This window comes from Poecile atricapillus, chromosome 2 (genome assembly GCF_030490865.1).
Source record: "Poecile atricapillus isolate bPoeAtr1 chromosome 2, bPoeAtr1.hap1, whole genome shotgun sequence".
In the NCBI taxonomy this organism is placed as follows: domain Eukaryota; kingdom Metazoa; phylum Chordata; class Aves; order Passeriformes; family Paridae; genus Poecile; species Poecile atricapillus.
Window position 1 is genome coordinate 130,700,496 of NC_081250.1, and position 19,704 is coordinate 130,720,199.

Here is a 19,704-nt window from a genome sequence, read left to right on the forward strand (position 1 = left end):
GCTGCCAGGGCTTTTTTAGCAGGTGGATGTAAGGGTGCAGCTTATGCTCTGCAAAGCTCTAACTGGGCTAAATCCCTACTGCGTCAGAGCCTGCCTGTCTCCAGACAGCATCTGCCCGGCTCAGCCGCCTGCTCAGCCGTGGCCGTGTCACCGGGTCGGGCATGGGCCGTTCCCTGTGGTGTGACTGGGGTTCAGTGGAGCCTAGATCACACTGCAGTGTGCAGTGCAGCCTTCAAGGAAGCGATTCAGAAAGCTTCCCCCAAATCTTGGAGTCCCCTGCTCTTCTGAAATTCATTCATCTGTCGAAGACCACTGACATCCCTCTCCCCTCGCACACGCTGAAGTTCCCTGTGCCTTTACTTGGCACTGTCAATAACTCGAGCTCTGCTTGGTAGATTTCCAGTGCAGCTTAATTCAAGAGCAAGATGGGGTAAGGGGTGCTGCAAGAGCTGCTCTGGTCAGCCCCTGTGAAGGGGGGAGCTCCCTGGCAATAGCACCACAGCCATTTTCTGTCCTGTGCTGAGGCAGGGGCTGTGCAGAGCTGCTTTGATGCGCTCCACTGAGGAGAAGGCATGAAACTCCTTGTAACTGTGAGGGAGGGCAGCTCTTCCAACCCACGAACAACCACAGGTTAGGGAGCACTTGAATCTGATACAAAGATGGAGGCTTCTTCCCAAGGTGTTCACAGTGGAGACCCTGTGAAAGAAAATCAGCTGCTCTTTTCCCTCTCCCTAGCATACTGTGGTGGAAAGCAGAAAAGGTATGGAGGGGAAGGAAAAGGCAGCCAGTTTCTGTTTGCCTGTAAACTGAGGACAAAGAGGAAAACTTCAGTTTTCAGGTGTTAGTACAAGTAACAATCAAAGGGAACCGTTTCAGGGAACCATTATCCTTTTGAGTCCATCAGCAAACTAATGTGAACACGGATGCACAATTCACTAGGAATCTTAGAGGTCTTACAACGTTAATGATTCTATGAAACTCATGAATATGAGCTCCCACCTGATAAGATGCTTGGGGTAAGTGACTGTCAGTTGTTATCTGTTCATGGGGAAGTTGCTGGTGACCTGGTGATACCAGGGGAGATGCCAAGCTGTTAGTGGGACTTGTTCTGGGCTGTGTTTCTCCACCAGAGTAGTCACTGTGGTCTCTAATACTTGGTGTGCAGCCAAGCCTGTGCTTAAGCAGCATGTGGTTACTTTTTGGTTTTTGTCTCTCAAGTTTCAACTCTTCACAGACAAGGAGCTTTGAGATGTCATTTGTGTTCTGGATTTGCTGCTTGCAACAAAGGACTGCTCCAAACAGAACAGCACTGCTCAGGCACAAACATGTGCCATTCACAGGTCTGCGTTTCTCACTCTTGTTAAGTAAAAGTTTCCACACCTGGAGAAAAGTCAAGTAACTTTCCAGCAGTCCCAAAGCATTTTGAAGAGTGTGCTGGCTATTATTTTGCACAGGATGGGGACATCAATGAAGTTATGACTTTTTGAATGTCAGGCTGAGGGTTGGACACAAACCTTCTCTGCTGTTTTGCATGCAGATGTTTTACATGATGTACTCTGTCCTTCCTCTGGTGAAATGATGCCAGCGGTGGGGGAAGTGTTTGCCTCCCCCTACCAAGAGCCATGCCTTGCCCTGCAGAAGGGGCTCCCAGCAAACCCAGGGTGGTATGCAAAAACAGTTGGACATTGGCTTCTGGGTGGTCCTCATGGTGACATCTTACCCTAAGGCTGGCACTCACTTTTGCAGAATCCACAACCAGGAAAGAGGATGTATCCCATATTCCTTCTTTTCTCTCTCTGTTTTAAGCCTGGGCTTTTCAGCCACAGTCTTTCTATATATTTTCTTTAGTCTGATTCTGTAAGAATGTGGCCCTTTCATTTGGTGGGGAAGGACAGGAGATGGCATCCACCTCTTCTCCTGGCCAGAGACAGCTGAGGCAGCCCATGCTGCCATGCCAATGAGCTGGGTTGGAGGGCAGAACTAAAGAGCAAGTGCAGAAGAGGAGCCAGACCTCAGCAGGCATCTGGCTCCTTCCCAGCACATTACCATGGTATGCAGTGGTGCAGCTGCCGCGCCTGTTTTTTGTAAAGTGCAAAACTGGTAGCTGCTTATTTATCTCATGAGCTGAGGGAAGTGCTAAGAGAGCAATCTTTTCCCCTGCAGGCTGCATGTGTGGGCTTTTGCTTTTAACAGGGGGAGAAGAAAGATTTAAAGATATTTGATCTGCAATCTAGCTCTGAGTTGGTTGAATATTTACCTTATTGTACATGAAGTTAGCTATTGAAAGTCTTATCGTGGGAGCAGATCAGACAGGAGGCTCATGGTTCAAACCCAGGAGGCACCCAGACATGGAGAACGTCACAAGGAGACTGTGCCACATGCAGAGAAACTGCTTGTTGCCATAAGCTCGCCTATGTCAGGCTTTCCGTGGTGCAAAGGGCAGATCCTGGTGCAGTCACTGTGTCCTCCAGGGCCTTCCTGCATGGAGCCCTCCAGGCTGCGGGTACCGAGAGCAGCTGGGCAGTGTCAGAGCCTGTTTGCTGTGTGAAGCTGCGGCCACGCAGGAAAAGAGAAATGTTCCGTGTGTTTCTGAAGTGCTGTAACTTCCCAAAGTAGGAGCTTTACAGAAGCCCTGTAGATGGGCAGCTGTGTGAGCCAGGGAGATGGGGTTCTGTTGTGGGATTCCCTGATGCCTGCTGCAAACTGGTTTCTTTTATCAACCTATTCTGCCATGAGAGTGATGGCAAGATTTTTATTTATTATTTCTATCTTTACAAGACTTCTGCAGGCTTCAAGGATTCTAATTTTTTTTTCTCTTATTATATTAAAATATGGTAGGCAGATTCAAAACCTGTTTAAGCATATTAAACAGGAGAGAAGAACTGCTTTCCTCAGAAGACCTGGCTGAAATTGTAATTCTGAGTCTTGCAACACAAACTGGATAAGAAATCAAAAATGAGCAGAGCTCTTAGAGAAGGCAAGAATTTGGCTGGAAGCTATGCATGGGGAGACCCCCAACAGCAGTGTGAATTAATTTTGGGGTACCAATAGAGTGCTGTTTTCCTGACACAGAGGGGGCTGGATGCCTGTCTGCAGGTGGGCAGGGCGGTACTGTATTTACCCAGGGCTGCTTCAGCAATGCCTCCCAAAAAGCAGTGAAGGGTTAATGATGTGGTTGTTTATTAATTTTCTTCTCAGCCAGATTCTGCCTCTCTCATGTTTTGCTGTAATTGTTTTTTGGATTGGTAAGGCTACACAGCATTCCTCTTCAGCAGAGAAGTCAGGATGGTTAATTTGCTCCGGCAGCTCACAGAAGAGTAACCCTTTTGCTGGCTATTAGAATGGCTGCAGAGGGCCATGAAAAAGGTGCTGTTGCCTCTTGATGTATTTGGTGTTTTTGTTAAAGCTCCGCCTTCCCAGAGTAATATGAAGTACATCAAAATGTCATGTTTCATTTTGCAGTTAGTGGTTTGCTAACTGCAAGTTAGCAAACTAGTTAGAGGAATACTGAAACAACCCTAAAGGCTCCCAATCTGAAGGAGAAGCCAAGTGCATTATATGTAAATTCTTGCTTTTTAAGAATTGAATTCTGACCTTTACATTCTTGAGAGTTGGCAATTCCGTGCAAACTGCTACACTGCTCCTGCTTTTCATCTTTTCTTTGGCAGCTTCGGTGCATTTCCTGGTTAAGCCGTGGTGTAGTTTAATGGCGTAGTGGCTTTGATGTGCTTTCCAAGGGCTGATAACGCTGCCTTGGGTTCATCTCCACTCTCTACCCCTTGGTTCTCCCTGGATCAATTCCTCACCCTTGGCCTCCATAGCAAATAGTACAATGGCCTAAAAGTACAAACGCTTTAAGCAAGGTAGCTCACTCTTCTTACAAATTTAGAAGCATCTTTCATGGCCAAAGCTCTGTCAGTGAAGAGCTGGGGCTAGCCCAGGCAAACCCAGCCTCTCCCTTCCAGGTGGCTGCTGGTGTGATTGCTGCTGGAGGCACTGCCTGGGCTCCTGCCAAGGTCCAGAAAAGTGTTAACTGCTGTCTGCTTGGATGGAAACAGGGAGAGCCATCGCCTGTGATATGGCAACTGAGCACGAAAGGCAAGGGTTACAGGAGGGCTCACAAGGCCCTCTGCACTGCTGAGTACTGGTAGCCGTGTCTAGGGGTGATGGTTTAACCTGCAATGCTGCAAGAAGGGAGGGGAAGGCCCCTAGGGAAGGGGCTGCAAAGGAAAAGCAGGGAGAGAAAGGCCTGGAAGTAAGACAAGAAGGAAGAGAGAAAGTTAGATCAGAAAACAATAAAGTAAAATGGATTAGGAAAAAGAAGGATCAGGATTTGAGATGTGGTTGGGCTGGTCTGGGATGACTCTTGTCCTTCTGGACATTTTTTTTTTTGTGAGGTACGTGACAGTGTCTGGCCAACCTTGGGCCAGGAGCTGCTGCTCACAACCAGCCCTTTGCTGATGAGGTGATGACAGAGAGGGGGTAGTTTATGATGGGTCTAGAGTGCACATGGATTTACTGATGGGCACAGCCCAGACCCTAGGGATGAAAAGTACAGGAGAGAGGAGAAAGCACTGCCCACCCCTTCGAGAGAGCCAAGATTGCCTTCATGCCATCATCTGTGGGATAAAGTGCCAGTGAGTCCTTTGGCCAGGCAAGTAATCTGCTGCAGAAACTTGGCTCAGAGAAGAGGTTGCAGGGGTGAGTTATCTCCAGAATTTACAACAGAATATCAGGATAATGTGGTAGAAATGCTTAAAGGTTTTGTTTTTTGTAGCCTTTCACACTATAAAATCACCTATTCACCTCTCAGCATAAGGCCAGCCCTAGTCTTGCACTGCCAACAGAGAAAAATTTGGCTTTAGATGAGATCTGCACCTGGGAGGGGGGGGTGGGGTGGGGGGGGAGATGCCCAAGCATAATGAATGTGAAATTAGCTTGGAGAAAGAATCTGAGTCTGCATTAGTGGGTGATAAAATACCCCACCCACTTTAAAACTACCGGTTGTATTTGTAGTTTGCTTTTGAGTTTTGGTTTTGTTTTTTTAAATTAAGACTTGGTTTCTAGTGGTGTGGCAGAGTGTAGGGAATCAAAATGTGATTTTTCACATCTAGGCCTGACTTAGCCTAATTCTCACAGGACTGATCACTAATGAAGGGCAAGCTGGCGCATGGCTAAGTACCCAATAACCTTAGAGCACCCCTGAGTGTCTACAGCCTGTTTTGCACAGCTGTTTGTCCAGGTTTTGAGTAGGGAGGTAAGAAGCAGAATAACTGCTTGAGGCCACAAAGCAACTGTCCTTCAACAAGGCAAAGCTACATGTGTGTTATCATGCCCTAGCAGTCCTCTGCCTGATTGCAATCTTCCCGAAGTTACAAGGAGTATTGAGTGCATAAAACCAGGGATCTGGTTCCAAAAGGTATCACCTCTCACAGCACATCTTTCAAAATGCTGGAGAGCAGTGGACTGCTGCAAATAGCAGCTCCTTGGGGACAGTCCCCACATGCTGCCTCTGGGTAGAGGTGGCACCTCATCAGACTGAACATGGGGAGGGTCAGGCTCTCTGCTGTGGCCATGCAGTTGTGAGGCTTCTTTTTAAATTTTGCATCCGTGGCTGGACACCCACAAGTTGCACCATTGCTCCACAGGTACATCATCAGCAGTGAGTAAAAGCAGTTGGAGCAGGACTTTCTTCTCTCTTAGGACAGCCAGAAGCATTTGACCATAATGAGGAGAGGCAGACCTAACCAAAGGACCCTGCAATGCCTCCTGCTCCTGGCTGAGCTTGTTGCCCCCAGCCTGGTAGCTCGATATGGAGGACTGAAGTGCAGCTGGCTGCTGAGAGAGGAGGGGTGGGACAGAGATGCTCCAGCATGTAGCGGGGCAGGGACAGTGCTGCCATGCAGTGACACAGGCAGACCTCTGATGCTACTAGCAATACTGCATGACATTGCTGGCTTAGGGGCCACCATGGGTCAGGTATGGCCTTGACCGGGACCCCAAAACCCAAATCTCTTTCTTTTCTTGTTAGCTATTAGCTATTATTAACTGATGGGTTTAGCGAAGCTTATCATCTTTAGCCATAAGGAGGTATTTGGCAAGCTCTTTTGCATCCCCTAAGGGCAAGTGCCCTCTGTCCTTGCCCTCACTGGGATAAACACTTTCAAATTAGAGGGTCTCATTGACAAACAAATTCTTTCCCTTTTGCTGTGAGAAATTTCCACTGGGTCACTGGATGAGTGTGTTGCCTTACAGGATTTAGGTGTGCTGGCAAAAATGGGATGGATATCTCAGCCCTGGCTTCCTCTCCCAGCCTTGCCATTTCTCTGGCTAACAAGGCAAGCTCCCTCCACTGACATCCTGGAGTGAGTCAGCAGAGTCAACACGGCCTTTGTAAGCCAGGTTTTAACTTAATTCCTGCCTTGGAGATGGGGAGTAAGCTCAGAGCTCAACTGTCAGTGTTTTCTGACCAGGGGATCATGCCAACCTCTTGCACCCCTTTTCCTCAGCTTCCCCTTTTGAAATCAACATCTGGGTTGGAGTCCTTGATGCTCCTGTGCCAGTCCCTGCTGCAGGTCTGGCCTCATGGGAACCCCAGAAACACGGGGTGCCTGTGTGAGCTGGAACAGCTCTAAGCATGATGCATAAGCAAGGTCATGCTGTAATTTGGTTTCCTGAGCCTGCACTGTGTTTTAGGGCAAGGTCTGTAAACACATCCCTGGGCTTCAGGTGCTGTATAATGCACCTGAGCTGCACAGTGTTCAGCAGATATTTGCTCCATCTGGTTTTCCTTTGATGAAACAAAAGGACTGTGGTGATTAGGGCTGAGTCATAACCAGCCTGGCCTATTTGTAAATTGTCATGTCTCTAACCAGAAACCTGTGCCAAGAGAAGCAGATGCTTATGGCTGCTGTGCTGGGAAGGTGGCTGGAGCTCCAGGACACCTGGTAGGGCAGCAATAAACCACCTTTTATTAGCTACTGTAAAAACTGGTTCTCCCATCTGAATCCTGGCCAGATTACAAGCAGCATGCTGAATTAGTAGCAGTTAATGAGCTCATCATAACTACTTCAAGGGAAATTACATGGAATCACAAATGCACTATTCATTTAAATATTATTCATTTATTTTAACTTGCCGCAAGTGGGCAGGCAGGAAGGAGTGCAGGGAGTAAACAGGGAGTAAATACTGATTAGCTGTAATTGGCAAGGCTCCATGGCTTCATGCAGGGGATGCCCCTGGACGCCAGGGCATGTCCTGTGGCCTCAGCATGGAGGAAGTGGTAATTTGAAATATCACAGCCATCAGGCCAGGTGTGTGTGGCACAGGGGCTGAGAGCTGGGGCTGCCTGGGCAGTAGCTCTTTGCCAGAGGGCCAGCCCACACCAACCTTCTCTAAGTACTTTGGGGTGAGAGATTGCCTTTAATGAGGGAAATAAGGTTCCCCACCTTGGTCTGTATGGATGCTCAGACTTCTCTGGGCTGAATTCACTTCGGACAAATTCCAAAGGCTCATCTAATTTTATCTTTGTTTCCAACCATGCAGACTTTGCTCCCCAGTCTTAGCCCCTCCAAGTCACATTAGCACAACAGAAATCAGTTCTGTAGCTCTCAAAGGGCGGCTCACCTGTGGCAGCACCCCTCTACAGATGCTTTGCAGAGCTTCTGAGCCTGCCAAAGTGGCTCTTTTAATATTTACACTGGCAATGCCCCACACCAGCAAAGGCACAAACTTTATAAAGGCATTGGGGCAGTGGATTAGTGGTGAGTGGCCACTGGTGGGGATGAAGGGCAGGTTCTGCAAGCTCAGAGGAATGTCCCTTGTTCATCAGGTCTTTACTTACCCAGCAAATGGGACTCTAAATACAGCACCTTTCATTCCTCTTGCATCCAACTCCACCATGCCACGTGCCTGTGGTTCAAGCAAAACACTGAAGAAGCTGAGGCCATAAGCCACCTCAGATAGGTTTGAGGCTGAAGCCACAGAAATGGTGCTTTTTGAAAGTCTTCCTGAGAGAAGAAAACCAAATAAATACTAATTTTTTCTTTTGCTACAACCATTTCCCTGATGAATAAAAGCAGTGCTTGTGTCTCTGATCAGAGCAGCTGAAATGTCAAGGCACAGTCAGTACCTGTGGGGCTGAACCTGCTTCAAAACCACTCTAAAGCACGTAGGTTTGAGTTAAGATGTGGGTCCTCCTACTGCGGGCTGCACAAGGGGAAGCTGCCGGCCTGGAGGCATCCACAGAGGCACAGGAATAACATCTGGAACCCAGGGATATGAAAATAGGCTGGGAATGTGGGGATGTTTGCTCAGGTGTCTCCTGCTAAACTTGCTACTCTGAAGGAGGCATTGATGAACAGCCCCAACCACAAATGGGATCTTATCCAGCCCAGCAGGTGGTTTTCCCCAGTTCCATGACACCTCGTCCATGGTGGATTTTGGTCTGGCGAGACTGGCAGCATCTACCAGGGCAGGGCACTTCAGGCCCCCACAGTGTCATTTTACACCCACCTGCCTGGTTGTGAACTCTCTGTGGGACTTCAGGGTGTTTTTTCAGAAGGCTGATGTCTCAGAACAGAGCTTTGGTTTTGAATCAATTAAAAAAAAAAAAAAAAAAAGTGAAATAAAAGGTTTTTCACCCAGAGGGTGGTTGGGCACTGGAACAGCTTCCTGAGGACGTAGTCACAACACCAGCCTGACAGAGTTCAAGAAGCATTTGGACAATGTTCCCAGGCACATGGTGTAAATCTTGGGGTGTCCTGTGCAGGGCCAGGAGTTGGACTCAATGATCCTTGTGGGTCCCTTCCAACTCAGCATATTCTATGATCTATGATTCGATGAGTCTATGATCCATAGCTTCTCAGGGTTTTTGCCATTTCCTCTGCAAGCTGAGTCTTCCTAGTGGGAACCAGAAATAGCTCAAACCTGTCCATAATTCATCTAGCATGTTTGTAAAGTTGCTGCAGTGTCCACATCTAAGCAAGGGGTGGTGGGCAGAACATTCCAAGGGCTACTCATCCTACTGTGCCCTAAAGAGGCTTTTGCCTTTGAGTGCCTTTTTGCTTACTGCAAAATTTAGTAAGGGCCCCTCTGTGCAGGCCATATGGCTACAGGGTTCATGGAAGATTCACTGTTTGGAAACAGCCTTTGAGCCAAAGACCAAACGCAGGAGAGTACATACAAGTGCCAAAGGGACCAGCATCACCTCTGGGGCCACAGAGAGGAGAAGAGAACAAGGGTGGTACCTAGCTGGCACTCAGCCAGCAAAAATACATTCATACTTTTTTCACAAGTTTGAAAGTTTTCAAACTTTAATGATTTTAAAATTGCAGTGTTTAAAAGTATCTTTTTTACCCTGTTTGGTGGGACAGAAAGAGCTTGTGCATTGCCCTTCTGCAGCTCCACAAGCAAATGGAGATAGCTGAAGTTTCTTGATGTCTGGGATATGGAATAGAGGCACATCTGGATTTGTGCAGTGCTCTGGTACAGCATAACCCTGCATATGCTGGGGTAATGCTGTTTGCTTGCAGTGTGTCTCCAGCTGCTGGAGTGAGGGAAGGGAGTGCCAAGGAGGACAGTGGAAACAGGTGCCTTATTTTGCCTGATTTCCTGGCCTGTACCTAAGTTCTTTCTGGAGCTGGAGAACAGCAACCATGCCACTAGTTGCCCATCCCCTTCCCAGTTTCTGATAGCCACTGAGATAGAAATATACAACTAATGCAGGAGGAAACAGCATGAGCTTTTGTCTCTTCCCTCCTGAGTGAGGGCTGGATAATCCTCCGTATCTTACTGCTGATGTCATATAGTGTAGTAGTTAAAAAATGACAGGAAGGGGAATAAGAGGCTCAAAGCCTCCCCCTACAAATGGAGAGCCCTGCCTAGGATGGAAGGAGGGCTGAGGCACCTCAGTGTGGTGAGGAGGTGCTGTGGGACCGACAGCCCTTGCTCACCCCAAGCACTTCAGCGTTCCACACACCTCTCCAAGCTGCTGCTGTGCACAGGAAGCAGCTCCTCTCTGGCCAGTGCTGTTGGCATAGCAGTCTCTTCCAAGGGCATTAATGTCACCCTTTGCCATGCTGTATCTGTCACAGTCCATTGTGGGTTCCTTGGCACAAACACCTGTCCCCATCACTCCCTGTGTTTCCTCTAAAAATATGAATGGGTCCTGCACTTCCCAAACACATTTAACCTCTTCTTCTCTGCTATGTGCTGCTTCCTCCAGCTCCTTCACCAATTATATTCAACCTCCTGTTGAGTGCTCACTGCTAGTCATGCCCTGTGGTCTGCAGTGTTGCCTTTCCTCATCGCAGCATCTCTCAGTTGCCCCCACCAAGTGCCTGTGGTTGAAAGGGAGTGGCAGTGACAGCACAACATCTCACAGATTATTTCTTTGTTAAATAAACAGTCTCTCATCTCCTTTAATGCCTGAGAGAAAGGTTTGTGAGCTTCAGGCACTCTCAAAGTCCAGAGGAAACATCTGCACACTGATATCTGCTATTACAGAGGTGATCCTCTTCCATTTTAAGTTCACGATGCTTTAAATGAACATAAAAGAACTGCAGGAATAGCTGAGCTCCTTGCTCCTGGTTCAATCTTTTATGAGATAGCTAAATACTGTTTGGAAAAGGACATATATGTACACAAGCTTTCCAAAGTATCTCTTTCTTGATAGATTTTTCTTTCTATATTTCCCATATTTCTTAGCTGTAATTAAGCAGGTCGATTGATTCAGCAATAACAATTATTTGGAGTGATGGTTGTTTAACATGTTGTTAGATCACCAATTTAAAAGCAGGTAAAGACAATGAAGTTATACTTGATGCTGCTTTCTTACTTCTGCAAAAACAGTTCCTTAAAAAAAAGCCCAATTGAAAAAATGGTGAGTGTACAGGAAATGAACAGACATTTCAGTGGGCAAAAGTTATCTGTAATTATAGAAGTTACCTAAAATAAATCTATTTACATTTAAAGGTTAAACACTTTGAGGACAGCTCTGTTGGGAATGGTTCTGCCAGTCTGGAATATGATCAGACACTGTGATTACTATAATTTAAAAATGCGGTTTAAAGGACGAAAAGGGGTGAAACCTCTGCGAGCCTTTCTCCTTCCCACCATGTGTCACTACCCCAGCATTTGCTTCTGATCTGAAGCACATATTTTCATACAGTAACAATGAATAATATATATATAAAATAATCAGTGTATTTTAGTATGGACACAGATTTTAAACTCTTCAGCCTCAATGCTTTGTATTTTAGCTGTGGGAAGTACTGAACTAGAAATCACACAGGCAGAATTTTCCCTAAGGAGCCTGCTGGCTTCAACTCCCACCTGCCAGCAAGGCTGAGGGTTTTTTGTAAAGCCAAACCTCAGCCATGTGGGGACATCCCTGTGTAGGACCACATCTGTTGACAGGGGACAGTGGGAAGGGCAGTGCCATGGGTGCCTTGTGTGTGCTGGGGGTTGGTCACCCAGGTTTGCAGCTGGACAGTGATACTCTGGAAATCACAGCAGACCTGAGCACCTGGATTTGGCAGAGGCGAGGTGGTGAGGGGCTGTGATTTTATTTTTTTATTTTTTATTTTTTTTAAATTTATTTTTGAAGCCTGTGGCATGGAGAAAATAATTGGTGGGATGGGATCCCACTTTGCAGCTACACGCCTGAGGGCCCTGCCATAGCAGCTCTGCTCCATGCTGCAGGACAGTCAGTCAGGTCACTCCCAAGGCATCGTCTGAGAGAAAGGTGGGTTCCATCCCCAGGCTTTAGCTATATGCTTATTTAGCTCACTAAAGAAGCCAGTAGTGTTTTTATCTTTTAAAATTTGTCCTTTTCCCAGACACTTTCCAGTGCTTATCCAAGGGGAATTCAAACCTGTTGCCAATCTGCTTTTCTCAGCTGTTTTTTGTGACGTGTATGAATGTGGAGGAAGCACGCACCAAAAACCACTGAAACAAGCAGTGGTGGAGGCAGGTATGAAAGACACTTGGTTAAAATGCAAGTGCACAGTGTTTCACAAAAGCTTCAATTAGTTTAATTGTTCCTGTTGAATTAATGCAATCCTACATTTAGATAAGCTCCTGAGGTATGACTCTTAAACTAGTTTTCTTAGGAGAGTATCAAAGTCTGGCTGACTGTTCTTTCTAACTCTAGACAGTGCTGAAAGGGACAATGCAAAATCATCTCAGCTGGTTTGATGTAAACCACCACAGTCTAAATCAAGCAAAGGCACTGTCAGCTTGCTCTCCTGCACATGCTAAACCAGTCTTAGTGGGAAGCTGCCCTAGAGCCAGCTTGCCTTGCCTAGTTATAGCATGTTTTAGTGCTCAGACACATGATCATGAGGGGATCACACCAGCCAAACATCTTCACGTTGCCTTTACTCAGTGGCAAAGGAAGACTTTTTCTGGTACGCAATTTGACTCAGATCTTATTCTGTTACAATTCTGGGAGCTGGTTTTGAGAGAAGAATCCCCCAGAAGCAAGCATTGGTCATGACTGAAGGAATATGTGTGTGCCAACCTGGCTTATCCCATCAAGTTGTTATAAGTGTGAAAATCACGGCAACAAAACCATGGAGCTGCATTAATGTGAGCAGCAGGGGAAAGCTGGCAGTGCAGTAAAGGAAAAAGAGTGTGCCAACACTTGGGAGCCTCAAAATCTTCATCTAGTGGGCAAGACCTTTGAGCATCATTCCTCTTTTGAGTATATAACACACAAAGGGACCTGTGTTCCCTTCACTGAAGGCTAATACTAGCCCAGTGGGCTTCCCCTGCAGAAAACCTATCTAGTGTGTTATCATGGAGATGGGAAGGTTAAGGTTGTCCTGTGTGCCATATACAAGGCAGCTCTGCAAGGGCAGAGTGCATTACAGGCCCTGTGCAGGCAGCAGCATCTCAAAATCTACTCTCAGGTTATGAAGCACATAGAGATGTAGGTTCCTTTGAGGTATCTCTCAAACTGAAACAAACCAATGTATTTAGTTCAAACAAATGGCATTTGGGTACGTGCTATAGCCTAAATCCAGACTCAAGATCCCCAAGGAAAATCTGGAATAATCTAGTTGAAGGGCTGTATATTTGATGTGGATCCTCCTGCTGATGTGTGGCCTTGCCTGTGCTCTCACAGGAAGGAATGCCTCCAGTGGGATGAGCCAAGGAATGCCTCCAGTGGGATGAGCCAAGGAATGCCTCCAGTGGGATGAGCCAAGGAATGCCTCCAGTGGGATGAACCAGCTGTGGCAGGCATCTCCCTGGTTTACATGGCCTGACCCCAGCTGAAGATCAGGCTCTACGTGACTTGGGAACACACCACATTTTTTTCCATGGCACAGCAGCAACTGCTGTGTGCTGTATTTTGAGGAGTGAGTCGAAAGGATTGCTGTTGACAAGCAGCATTGCATGGGGAGCATTCCCTTGCTGTGATGTGGAGGGATTTAGGTGCGTAACTCCTGACGCAGCTGCATAGTAGATACAATAAACTGGTTTTGCATCAGTCCCTAATACTTCATCCATCTGCCTTCCCTGGAAAGTGATGCTTAGCTCTGTGGAGAGCCACTGCAACCCGTGGGGTGAGCAGGGCCAGTCTGGAGCTGTGCCCTTCAAGCACTGGCTGTGGATGTCGTGGAGAGAGTGGGTGCTGAATCCCTTCTTGAATGCTGTCCTCCACAGCCCTGCCTGCCCTGAGAGCCAGTATGGTTCTTCTAAGGAAAGTGCTGTGTTCCCCAGTGGGAATTTCCCTATTTAAAAGACCATCTTGCAATTTCTCTAATCCTTCTGTCCAGGCCTCAGCAGTGACCAGGGGTGTGCCTGATCCCTGCCCAGTTGTTTCATCCTTTAATTCAGGTTAATGCTCCAAAGAAGTACTGTACTTATCCCCATTACACAACCACAGTCTGGAGGCATTTCAGGGCTGGCATACCCTAGTTTACCATCAACTCCTCTTAAAACTATTAAGTTTCTGATGCTGTTTGTATCATGTTGATTTATTTTATGAATCAAAGGAAGACAATTTCTCAAGACTGTGAGGTGCAAAAATCTGTCATAAGCCTGTGGCTGTAGCTAATTCTCTTACTTTTTTTGCTTTCCTTGCTAAGAGGTGAATTTTTTTAAATGACTAGCACTTTATGGAGAGATTTTAAAAATTAAGTGATGCATGTGCAAACTCATTGTCTGAACTCCCCAGATTTCTAAAAAAAGTGCAGCCTGCCTCCTCCATCTCATCTTCCTCTGCTTTCTGGCTGCTGGCAAGCCTTCCTCAAGCACACTGCACTTGTGGCTTCACAGACGCCTTCTTTCATGGCAGAGCCCAAAATCCCTACTAGCAGTGTGGGATTTAGGAGAGGAGGTGTGGAAGTGCCTTCATCTCATAGGAAGCATTCTCCATCTCCTTCCCCTTTCTAATTCACTGCTACTCTTTTTGGCAGCAACCACTGTGGAGCTCCTGCTGGGATCCCCTTCCTTTGCATTTAGGGTGCATGGAAGAAAAATGGATCTCCTTGGTTAGCAGGATGGGTTGGTGCCATATATTAAAACCTCCTCTAGAGTAAAATTAGTATAATGAGGGGAGCCCTCAGGTGTGCTTTTCCAGTGAGCAGGCTCCTCAGTGCTCACTCAGCCTACTTGGATGGCAGCAATTTATGTAATGATGTTTGTACACACAAATATGCTAATGGTCTATAGTTTACACACAAGTGATGAATCAGTATATGCTAAACAGTGGAAAGATTTTCTTGAAAACGTTTGCATTTCAAGAAGAATTTGCCTCTGTATTTTGAAAAACTCAACAGCTGTGGCTGTCCCACTTGTGGCTGTGCTCTCAGACCTTTCTTCCAATCTGCAAACCCACACTTTTTATTTTTTCTCCAGCAGTACAGTTACCAGCACAGAAAATTTAAGGTTGCTGACAACAGAATTGCTTTTCTTAAGTTACTCTTCTTGAACCTATTAGATGTGGCCTGTGACCTCCTGGGGCCCAAGGCCCAAAGACCCACAACTCTAGACTGCATGCCCCAGAGAAGAGCTCAGTCTCCATCAAAATTTAGAAAGATGGCTGTCAAATGTGACAGTTGAATATTGGCTAGATTTATTGAGAAACTAAATTTACTTCCTCAACGTTTGCATTGCAAGCATGCCCTGAGCTTTTCCCAGGCCATTCAGACAGAGATAAGGATTTTTCTGGAAGATGAATAAGCATAGTCTCAAGTCCATAGAGAAAACAACAGCCAACAGGAGTAGAAAAAAAGTGAGGGAAGCAATGTTTTATTTTAAAATGTTTGAAGTGTGAATAAAGCTCAGTTAAAGTAAGACTGTCAAAAATACCACTAAGTGCCTAAAGCCAACTGTGATGTTATCTTATTGCATTTCTCCTATGTTCTCCCACGTATTTCTGTTCTTGGCTAAAACACAGCCCAACCCATCAGTCTGCAGGGAGAGAAGGATGTTCCTTCCACTCCTCCTGGGACTCACTGGGCAGCTGGCATGGAAAACGTGGTGTCACTTTCTTTGATGTGTACTGTAGCCAGCTCCCCTGCAAATTGGAGGAGCATTTCTGGTGGCAACCCAAACCCAGGTTCAGCCTGAGCTTCCTGGAGGGATAGTTATGTCTCACGGTATGAGAGATATGGTACTATCATCATTTCAGCAGGGCTGTAGAAACAGGAAAATATTTAATTCCAGACAAGTTAATGAACTCTCATTTTCAGCCCTTAGTCCTTGAAATAGCAAGACAGGAAATATGAGTATTTCGCAACATCTGACAGAAAAGGAAAGTACCTGCTTTATTCTTTTATGGCTTGTTAGCCTATTGAACAATGACGTGAGAATGTGTTGGGACAAACCTGATGAGGTGCTCTCTGCCAAGAGATGCCCATTAGGCTGTTTGTTTTTCCCCTTTCTAAAGGTGTCATTTGCCTTATGATGGATCCTGAAAATATCCAAGGTAACCAAATGCCCAGCACTGGTTGAGACCCTGGAGTAGAGAGCTGTTATTGCAAGGTCTGCCACATGATTTGGCACCTGGAAATTATCCAGTTTACAAACATATACTTTAAAAAGACGTAATGTTCTCCAGGTTTTAGAGAGGATTTGCAATATACCACAGAGGAAAATCTCTTTTGCAAAACTAGAATGACTAAAGATTTTAGCTTACCCTAGCAACCCTGGTGTGGAGCACCTGGCTGGATACTCTGGTGCTAAGACTGCTGACAGCTGTGTCAGCCTGTCCTCCTGTGTTCAGGAGATTTGTGGTACCCATGTTCAGCGAGCAGAACAGGTGGACTCCATTATCCTCTTGACTCCAATTATTTCAGCCATTCAAATCCAGAATGCTATCTTTGTAATGACCCAGGACAGACTGCTTTATTGCTATTCAGGACATGGGTAGACTCTTTTATGACTCTTTTATACCACTCTCCTTTTTCGTAGTTTGTTTCTAGCCTTCCTCACTGGAATGGAACTAAATATAAATTTAACATAGAGGGTGGGGAAAATGAAAAGGAAAAAGGAAAGAGAAAGGGAAAAGGAAAGGGAAAGATGTTTCAGACATATGTGAGAAGATGCAACTAAAAGACTGCTTTAAACTGCCTCCAGGTCTCAATCTTAGCCAAAATAATTTCTCAGTATACTTTGGGGAAGACATGAGAAATGAGAGTCATCATTCATAGAAAAATCAGTGTGGAGAAAGCTAGCATTTTGTGTCACTTCAGCCACTGAGGAACAGATATTGATGGAATGGTGCTTTGCTGTGCTGTAGACTCAGAGCAGATGGATTTCCCAAAATATACACACACAAAAATCAAAAGGAAAATGACATCATATGTTAATGAGCAACTGATTACACTGCAAATAGTGTTTTGAAGCCATGTATCTGCCACTTGTAAACAAGACATCTCACTGATCTAAAGCACATTAGACAATGCAGCAACAGCTTTTATCTCTGAAGAGGTGAAACCAGAGCTGTGCCAGCACTGATACAAAATCTGTAATCTAAAAATTAAACCAGATATTGCTGTGCATATTCAGATTCAGGAAAGGCTTATATTCTTTTATGGCTAGTAAGACTAATAATAACTTTTACTATGACAAAGTTTTTATTTTTAAAGACTCACATCCTCCTACTTCAGCATGCAGATTAATCTCTTCCTGCAGGTGCCAGTAACCCAGACTGAATGAGACTATAATACACGAAGCATTATTTTGGATAAGCGGTCCCCAGATATAATCCCTTCCTAAACCCATCTGCATGTGTAAGATTGTACTCTGATAACACTGATGAAAATGGTCTTCCCAGGAAGGGCCAGGCAGCTATCACAGGCTGCTGTTGCAATTTATACATTTTTTCTTGTCAGCATCCTGAGCAGCCCGCTCTGCCTAGATAAGGAGTTTGATGCTAAATTCAACCTTCCTGTCTCTGGTAGCTGCTTCCCCCTTCCTGTGAATGCTGTTTACATCAGGGCAGTCAGCACACGGAATTCCGAGCACACTCAGACTGCTGACTATCCCAAAGCTCTTAGCTGAAAGATGTATGCTCTCTTAGCACATCTACTGCAATGTCTTAGGCCATATGGCTTCCCTTTAAATAGAGATTGAAAAATTCTATGGATACTTGGATACCCTATCACCATTCAAGAGTCAACATTTTTTTCCCCTCTGCAGGCAATCACATTTTCTAAGCAGAGGAATTTAAGGTGCTAAGGAGCTACAATATTAAGTGCTGGTCTGACTGCTGTGAAAACGCCTTTCCTCCTTTCTGCCTCCCAGTTCTTTAGCAAAAAGTTTTGAAGCTGCAAAGAGTTTCAGTTTCACTAAACTCTCTTAAAAAACTTCAATATCTTTTGCTTATATTTGAATAACAGTTAGAAACCAGTGTCTAAGAGGGTTTACAAGCCCTGAATATCTTAGCTCTTATATCTAAATATAATATCTATGTTAGCTATTATTATCTCTAAAACCTATCAACAGGAAACAGGTTTCAAAATATGACAGGAAACCCTGAAAAAGGGAATGGGGGGGATGGATTCACCCCCATCTTCTGGGCCAGCCTGTGGAATTGCAATAATAAAAGACTCCTAGAAAGGACACCTCCCATGTGAAGTTTTGTCCTTGGTTTTGGAAAATGGTGGACATTTGAAGTTCTCCCTGCAGCATGGTATTTTTTTTCTTTCACTTAGGTGCGTCTTTAGTTTAGAAGCAAACAAAAACCAATGGCTTATTTCTTATCTGAAAAAATGTTTTATCAAAACATATATGAAACCTCTCACAGTGTGCTACTCAGTCCTGCTTGTTCCTTTCTGCTCTATTAAACTTTTAATTAAATTGTTTCTCCTACTAGAAGAAATCAAGTTAGTAAAGAATGAAGTGTTACAGAGATCACTCACCTATGGAGTAACTAGGCTAAATTTAGATCATACTCCCTATTTTATGAGTAAAATAAGTTAACTTTAGTTTCATGGTTTAGATATGTTTGTGCTTCTAGTTAAAAGCACCTTGTCACTTCTGCAGAAACAGACACAACTTTACTGGTTATTGGAAATATTTACTTCCATCCACTTTAAATCTGCTTTGTACATTCAAACATTCTGGATTTCCAAAGAACCAGACGAGAGTTCAGAGAGCAAGACTTCACTAACCACTAACCATAAGCCGTGGCTCATGGATGAGGAGCTGCAGGATTTAGGTCTTTGGATGATTCTCATGCTGTATCTCAGACTGCTCTGCAGCATTTCTGGTCTATATTGCTTTCCTACATAGACAGGAACAACTTTTTCTCTTTTTGCATTTCTAAATTTTGGACTTTTACTATTTCAAGAGCTGTCACCCTGGCTGATGTGCTATATAAGTTTTGTATTGAACACTGGAAGATGATCCTAACATATGCAACCTCTACTTGCCAAAATTATTTAACATTTTCAGGGAAAATTAATTTGGGCAGGGTGAAAAAAATTGTGAGGCAATTCAGGTTTTCTACTGATGTTATTAGAGGATAAACACAGACAAATATACCTACGTATGGACACACGGAGAGTTTTTTATGCTTCTTTACATGACAGCTAAAAATTTGATCTACTTCAGTATTGGTTAAGGAACACATGAAGACCATTTGGATGAATTAATACAAAAATCAATTGGAATTTCTACAGATCAGTCTACCCCACTTATAATGACCTTCGTAGGAGAGAAATGCAAGAAGCCTTGGTCTGTTGAATGTAAACCACTATCACAGAAAAAAATTGGAGTATGAGGTTCTGTAAGTGAAGCAGAAGCCTGGACTGTAACTCTCAGTGGTTCTGCTCTGCCCTCTGCAGACTGGATTGTATAATCACATATTAACCCGATCGCTTACTTTCAAAGCACATCTCACTCAACAGAAAAAGAAGTCATCAAAGCAAATGATGCACACATGAACATCACTGTGACACTGTAAGTCCTAAATAAGTCTGGAGTATTCCTGAGGCAGCACCTGGTTTCTGAGTATCCTCACCATGTCCACACTGCCAGTTAAGGTGGAGAAATTATTGCCTGAATAGCACTGATGCCTAGAATGCGAATTCAGAACGAGGTACAGGACATATTCATGTCTGTTACTCTAATATAAGTCACACGACATTTCTGGATGGTGGAGAAACCAGTTCCAACTCCCATATGCAGAGCAACTCCTCCCTCGTACTAAGAACATTTTTCTACAGTTTTTCTACAGGGCATGTG